Source organism: Parus major, chromosome 1, assembly GCF_001522545.3.
Source record: "Parus major isolate Abel chromosome 1, Parus_major1.1, whole genome shotgun sequence".
Classification (NCBI taxonomy): Eukaryota; Metazoa; Chordata; class Aves; order Passeriformes; family Paridae; genus Parus; species Parus major.
In genome coordinates, this window is record NC_031768.1 from 61,924,583 (window position 1) to 61,932,545 (window position 7,963).

A 7,963-nucleotide genomic window follows, 5' to 3' on the forward strand; every position below is an offset into this window, starting at 1 on the left:
CGCCACTCTGAGCGCGGGCTGGAGTGAAATTAAACTTAATTAAAAAAAATAAAAAATTTTAAGAATCAACATTAAAGCCCCATCTTTCCTCTGTAAATTAAAATCTAGCGGACAGTGAGTGCAGCCCCTGCTGTTCTTTTTCCGCAGTTGTCGCCGTGGCGTGAGGCAACCGGCGCAGCCTCCTAAAGGACGGATTGCACGTATGTACATGGCTATAAAGGATAATTCATGTATATATGCATATATACATATATAAAAAAAGAGGACACTGATTATGATGGTCAGGTGGTAGATATGACATCAACGAACCTCACACGTGAGAAGGGACTCCATGGAAATTTACTGCTCTGTTATTCCTGGCGCCAAGTAACAAGAACAGCGTTTATTTTATTTCCTTTTTTTTTTTCCTTTTTTTGGTTTTTTTTTTCCCCATCCATCTTTCTCTTTTTTAATTCTTGGAAAAGTCAGAAACGTGGCTGACTGAAATAAGAGGTTCACACACCTGCCAGGTGCACCTGTGAGTTGCTCTTTCTCCACATTTTCCAGACCAGTCCATCTCTGAGTCTTAACCCCGAGTGTTTGAAGAAGTACTCTTTGCTTCTAGAGTACTTCTTCATGTGTTCGAAATCTTTCCTAATTTAGTCAATTAAATTCGACTGCAAAGTCTGCTACAGTGTGCTACCATTGCAGTTTTGTTTTGCAAAGCACGGTTTGGGGCCAGCTTTGTGTCCCTTTCACAGAGGCGGAATACCACGTAATTAAAAAAGCTGTAACATGACTTGTGGTCTTTGGGTTACACAGGCATTTCTGTGTCTATTTCTGCATTCCTACAGCACACACAACATTTGTATTAATGTATTTGTGGGAGCAGGACCCACACACTGGGCTCCAACAAGCACAGTAAATATCGATAACATGACTACAGAAGCCTACCTGTTCCCACTGCGCATTTTTATTTACCTACAGAAAAATATCAAATAAATGTTGTGCCATGATGTTGAGCTGCTGATGTAGAATGTTTTGCAGACAGCAGGTAATTTGATTTCTTGCATCTGAAGGCTAATTTATCTCCAACCCAGTTTGGGATGAAATTGTTGTTTCTCATTATTTCAGTTGGTGTATTGTTTTGTGGCATTTCAGCTAGAAGGCTCCCTTAACATTTTATTACAGTATGAAGTATGATGTAATTAATGTAACCCATGTGGTACTATGTTATCTGTCTAGTGGGGGCCAGGGGGTTAATACAGATATTCAGAAATCCTTGTTAAAAGAAACTTTCATAGCCACAAATATCTTACTGGATGGGCTGTATCAGTCACACTTACCCCTTTTTACTTGAAACATGAGGTGAAGTGCTGTCTTTCTCAAAATTGTGCCTAAAAGCAATCTGATTTTAAGAGCAGCTTTAAAATGTGCTTCCTTTTTTTATTGGACTTACTGTTACAGCCCATAAACATTTGGGGTCAAGAGCTCACTTCCTTAAAATATGCCAAATGGGATTAGTCTTGAACTTCCAAGATGTAAATATTAGGTGGAAACTGATGTTTATTTATTTCATATGGAGGGCATCGGGATTCTTATTGGTAACTTGTTGTTCACAAATTTAGTCTCATTTAAGTCACTGTGGGATTTTTATTGCCTGTGGATTTGTTACAGTACATGCTAAAAGAGAAATGTTAATATAGTATTAAAAATAAAAAAATAAAAAAAAAACTTAGATAGAGACTTAAGCTCTAAATGACTCCCTGTCCCATGGCTTTCTCTGCCCCACTATGTCCTTTCTTCTCCAAAATGAACACTAGGAATACAAACACACCTCACCACACGAAGTCAGCATTGCCAAATCTGTTGGACTCAGGGGGATGAAGCTTTGGGGAGCAGTGCCTGGCCCTGCCAGTTTCCTGCTCCACTACTCTCTTAACTGGAGAGGCTGGTTTTACAGGCCAGCAGACTGCAGCCCTTGTGCAGCAAAGCGCACGCTGCAGCTTGGAAAAGTTGCCGGTGCTGCTTTGGAGCACGTTGATTGCAGCGCCTGTGTGCTTGGCAGGCAGGAAGCCTCGGGGACCAACTCATCCTTGTGCCCATCCTGTCTCCCTGCAGATGCAGAGCCCAGCTCTCGAGCACCCTGGCAGCGGCTGGTGGCAGACTGGTGTCACGATGAGCAGCAACGGTGGCAGAGATGTTTGTGTGCCCTGAGTGAAGGCTCTGGTGCCGGACACAGTCAAGCAGAATATACGCTGGTGTGGTGGAAGTAAGGCAAAAGTCAGCTGGTAAGAAATGTGGCTTATTCATATACCTGTCTTGAAGGATGAGGTGAACAATGGCAGGAGGATAGCATTGTGTTTGTAAATGTGCTTGTCAGCCTGTGTATTGAGTGTGTGAACACCAAAAGCTTTACAGTGCACAAAGATAAAGAAATCTTAAGAAATTAAGATCTTGCCTTCAATATTTAGAAGTATAATCGTGCTTGGCAATCAAGGGTTAATTCAGCTTCTGCATTACTTGAATGTTCATTTCTTTCACTGGGGAGGCCAAGTATTTTAGACCCACCCATACTGGATGCAAAATTATGCTCAGCATGCCTAGACATGTTTGCTGCTTGCACTGTTTTATTTCCTTGAACAGTAGCAGCAGAGACATTTTGTCTGGGAACCATGCTAGTAGAACACGACCACTCCCATCCATTTCAAAAATGCAGACTTATTTGGAAGACCTGCTGAAGGAAAATGATGGTCATTGACTTGTTTCATTCTCTGGCTTATAGCTTCATTCACAAAATACAACTGTCTCTCATTAGCCTTGTAAAGTACATCTACTGGCTTCAGACAAGTATGTTTCAGAAGGATTCCCTGATACGCCAAATTTGCAGGAGAGGGCAGCTCTCTCCCGTTGTGGCAGCACACATTACAGCAGTGTAATACATGACTAATCCCTTCTCAGAAAAATAATTTCTCTTTGTCCTGCAAGTAAAAACCAATCAGACTTGCCTCTCTGCTGCCACATGCTTTGTGGAGGCATTTACACCTGTGAAAACCAATGAAAAAAGGTAGTTATTATGTATGTTGGAATGGGTTTAGTAATGTCTCCATGCAACTTGCACAGAAGTATATGATGGTGCAGGACTGGAAAATCAAGGTTTGTTTATTGAAAGCAGTCCTTCCACTCCCAGGGTCAGGCCTGTGGTTTGGAAGATGATACAGACAAGGTCTCAGATGAAAAACAGGTTGTGCTTTGAAATCTTCACCATAATGTAGTTCTTGTGAGGATTAACATTTTGTAGGAAGTCCTCTGTTTTACACAGTTAATCTGACACTTGCCAAATCGTAGAAGAAATTACATATGGAAATTAATTTTGTTCCTTGTTGTTCTATTTGCTTTGGAGGTCATTTCTCCTTTCCTCTTTATGCAATACAAGCAAAACCCACTGGAGCAGAGCTTTGATCTATAGGCAATCCCAAACCTCATTAAAACTGACAGGCACGCTGGCCACGCTTTGTTCAGGAAGAAACAATTAAGCTATTTTATGGCATAAGATAGATGAAAATGAGAAACTGCTGCCCATGGCACAGGGGTGCATGGCCAAGTGCTAAGATGAGCTAACTTGTATGAGCAAGCACTAATTTGGGGAAAGTCAGGGAGACTTTTCTAGGGATTGCTTGCGAGTGCAGCAGCAAGAGCACAGATTGGTTGCAGCTGTGTTTGCCTGTGTGCATGTCCGGGACCGGAAACACCACACAAGAGCCAGCAGACAGTGGGAGAAGCAGCGGTGTATGGCCCTGAGAAAAAGCCAAGGGACAGCTTCTTCTGGGCAAGCATCCTGGCTGGAGCAGCAAACTTGGACTGCTGCACAGTTCTCCCTCCCATTTGCTTCCTCTGCGTGCAAGGAAATGGGACGTGGCTGTACATTCTTTGTAAATAAATAGGATTTCACTAAGGAGCTGACTGAATTAATCATCGATTCCCGCCCCCCTGTCCCTCCACAGAAAAATCTGGCAAAGTGCTGATTATTAGTTAACTCTGTGGGTCAAAGTTCTGTATGCAAAACTAGAGAGCTTTTCAGTACTGCTAAAATGGTCACCAGAGACCCTGCAGATATCAAGGCAGTCTCTAAAATTCAGACCTCAAAACAACAGTTGATCATTTCAATCGCTGGTGATCCTTCATGGATTTTTAATGCCTGGTGTTTTTACAATCCATATTAAAAGTAGCTTTTATGGAACAATAACAAGAAACTGCTTTCTCTGATCCCTTGTTTGGAATGTTTAATATAGTCCAGATGCATCTGTTGAAAAGAAATGTAGTCAGATACAATATAGCTGTGAAACATTTATATATCAGTAAGGTGTTTGATATCTAGAGCTGCTTTGAATAATTTGTTTATTTGTTTTATCTTACAGTGTGTCTTCTTATCAAGCTGCTCTAAACTCTTGCAGATTTATGTCCATATTTAGGTCCCCGCAGCAACTACATTATCCACCTCAGATTGAGAGTATGTTCATCTCAGCACAGCTGAACAAAGCAGAGTCCTTCAAGAAGTCTCTGTCCTGAAGCTGGAGTGTACTCTGTGTGTGCTCTGACACCTCTGTAACAGGATGTGAAGCCTTAGCCTTAGTGGGAAGGCAGGTTTGCAGCCAAGGATAAGACTGTAAAAATGCCCTCAACTCACCTCTTTTCCCTGGAGCTTCACCCCAGGAGACAATTACAATCCAACAGGTTAAGAGATGCTTTAGTGATGTGGAATACAAATTTGGGAGGAAAAAAAATGCTGCTTTTAACTCCAGCTATATTTATCAATCAGTTCTTCTCCAGCAAAGCACAGCGGGTGCCTGGAGCCTGGAATGAGCAGCTGGTGTGGCCGAGGGCAAGGCTGTGTTACTTTTGGCAGCAGTGCTGGCAATAGCTGGCTGGAAGCATTTGTGAAATTATGGCCTGTGGGGGCACTTCTGGTTTATGCTGACGTGTGTGCAGGCTGCCGCCGAAACAGGCCCTCTCACTGGCTCATCCTGGCACTGGTGATGCTTCGGCTGCAGGATCAGCTGCAGCTGGCTGCCAAAATTGATCCTGCTGGAAACTTTTTTTTTTTTTTTAACTGGATTAGCTTTCAGCTCTGTTGGCAAGCTGATCTGGCTTAACGTGTGGCTGCATGAGTGTTGGAGCCAGCAGAGAGGAGGCATCAGGAAAGCATGACTAAGGAAAGGGGAAAGGATGGAATGATGACTTTTGCCAGTAGCACAGTCTCATCTTGGCTTAACCCCCCCGAGAATCTGCCTGTCAGGATAGAGTTACCTGTTACAGCTTGAGTCACGTTAATGGCTTGCTTCCACTGAATGAGAAAAATCTTGTTCCTTTTTTCCTTGCTCTTCTGATGTTAGACCTGATGATTGTCTAATCTTGCATTGGACTGATTTAACTTGTTGAATCAGCACAAAATTCACCTCAACAAACAAAAGGGAATAATGTTCTGCTGGCTGAGTGGGTGGAATCAGCTTGGTAGAGCATCTGCAGAGGCTGGCAGAGCTGGGACAGGCAAAGGGAGTAGTAGCTGTCAGCTCTGAGGTCGCTGACTGAACCACAACACAGAGCTTCAGTCTCAGAAAACTCCTGGCATAGTGCTTCTTAGAAGAGCCGTGATCTAGGTTTTCTCTGTAGTTTAAAGATGACAGTAGATTATTGCCCTTTGTCTTACAACAAATATGGTGTTTGTCTTGAAAATCTGGAAACTGCCAGTATTGTATAATTCCTTCCAAATTTCTACCCCTATATTTTCAACCCTCCCATAACTAAGTGGCATTTATCCTAACACCTCCTTTCAAGCTGAGCCTCTCCTTTGAGCCTAAATTTCCCTTTGCTTTGTTTATCTATTACTCCACAATCTACAAATGTTTTTTTCCATCAGCCAGAGCTTTACTCTGAAGCTTCCACAGCCGGCCTTTGATGCTGCCTTGGGAAGACACTGTGCTCTTGGATGCAGGAATGCAAACTCATAAACAAACTGCTACTGAAAGTGCTGCTATTGCAGCAGAGTTAAAAAGTATAGAAAGATGGACTTGTAATGTGTGAAAAATGGTTCAGTGTGGCTCTGTCAGTCAGATAAGAAGAGTGCCCAAATTCTATTTGATTGTGCTCAGGACAGCTGTGGGACACTTAAACAGGGTGCTGGCTAGGCAGTGTTTCTATGCACCAAGCACAGAAATCCTGCTGTGTGTTTGCCCAGAAGTTTAAGCTTTCCTCTTTGACAGAAGAAATCAAAGGCAAGGAGGGACAAGAACACTTTCAGGTGAACCTAATAAAGAGGCATTATCCCAGGTGGGCAGGCAACCATTCTTCCATCCATTCAGCTCCTTCTTCATTTATAAGGAGACAGACTTGGACCAGCCCAAAGAATTAATAGAGAATAAAATGTACTCTAAAAATATATCAGGAAAAAATGTTATAGGAGAAATATATGGAAATATATATATATATATATATAATAGTGAGAAATCTAAAATGCCATGTTGTTGTTAATCTTTAACCATAAAATTACAGAGAAGATTAATAGGACCTAGAAATTCTTGAGACCAAAGTGGCTGCTGGGAAAGTGTAGACAAGGAGTACTCAGCAAATGTAAATGCACAAGCATTGGGATATCACTTGAAAATAGTTTAGGTGGCTGAGGGAAACTATCTGGAATTACTTGTTTTTAATAAACAGCAAACAAGACGCTGGATAATTAACAAGAAACGAGCAGGATGTTGAAATACATGTGAAGGTCTCAGTTGCTTTTGTGCAGCAGCTTTACCTCCTGGGGCTGTTCTCCAGTGGATAATGGAAGAAATGCCTCAGTGTGTAGGCACTCTGAAAGGGATTTTCAAAAATGCTTATCCTTGGTCAAACTGTTCCCACTGAGTTAAGCTGAGCAGGCAGGCCAACTTGGATGGGGCAGCAAGGAGAGAAGGTGAGGAGTGCAGTAAATTGGGGAAGCATAACCTTAGCACGTTATTGAATGGCTTTTAAGATCCAGATTACTAAATAATCAAGAGAAATATGTCAGATGTGTGAGAGAGCTTCATTTGATAGAAACACAGTCTGATTTGTGATGTTTCTTGTGTGGGGCATTCCTGGGGGTGAAGAGTCTCCCCTGTGCTGATGAGTGACGTGACTGCAGTAGGTGCAGAGTAGGGAAGGGATGCAAGAGGCAGAGTATGCACATTTGGGAACAGCTTTCAGTGTAGTATTTCACAGAGTCTAACTTGAAAATAAGTTCAGTTTGATGTGAGACCTGTTCTGCTGACTGTGAACTAACAGAACTGCAAAAGAGATACTCAACACAAAGGTCCTCTGATGTCTCAGCACTACCAGACTGAGTTTCATCGTCCTGTAACTAGAATGTTCTTTCAAGTGGACATGAGCTATCTCTTTTGCTCCATCTCCCCGAGACTAGTCAGTGTTATTGTGGAAAACCTGCACAGGTTTTACAGGTCATGTTAACTCTCCGAGAGAGTCACCAGCTGGAAACGGTATAACCAGTGTGTTCAAGCAAATAAGAATGAGTTGCTATCCTTTTATGAAGCACATAAGGCTATCTGTCTCAAATTATGGTTTTTTTTAATAAGTGCTTTCAGAAGGTGGCAGATGCCCAGCAGGCTTGCCACCCAGCAGCGCCCCTCCTTAGGCTGTGCAACGTGCGCCTGTGAGCTGCAGGCTCAAGTATAATTTAACAGAGTTAACACCAGAAACCCGTATATATCTCGGCGGACATATCTCGGCGGAGGCACAGGCTGCAGCCTCGGCCGCCGCCTTAGGCAAGCAGCGTCCACCGCCGGCCCTCTCTCCCGGCAGCTCCGGAGGCTGTCTTGGGCGCTCGCAGGCAAGCGGAGGAAGGGAAGAGCCGCAGCAGCTCCTGCCCTGGGGCTGGATCGGCGGCCGCGGGCCAAGGTGGGTGGGCCGGCGGGGCAGCAGCTCCCGGCCCATCGCTCCGGCG

At 43.4% G+C, this 7,963-nt stretch overlaps 1 protein-coding gene across 2 annotated transcripts in view; it reads left to right on the forward strand.

Moving 5' to 3' along the window:
* Nucleotides 1–6: 6 nt before the first annotated feature.
* The window catches only part of TRIM13 (tripartite motif containing 13), a 14,276-nt gene continuing 6,319 nt past the window's right edge, over nt 7–7,963 (forward strand). Inside the window, exons 1-2 of one of the 2 annotated variants that reach the window (XM_015619648.1) lie at nt 7–200; nt 2,101–2,270. The gene's annotated coding sequence lies outside the window, so the exon portion shown is untranslated. Of the gene's footprint in view, nt 201–2,100; nt 2,271–7,679; nt 7,918–7,963 lie in introns of those variants that run through there. The other variant, XM_015619652.3, reaches the window with a different exon arrangement.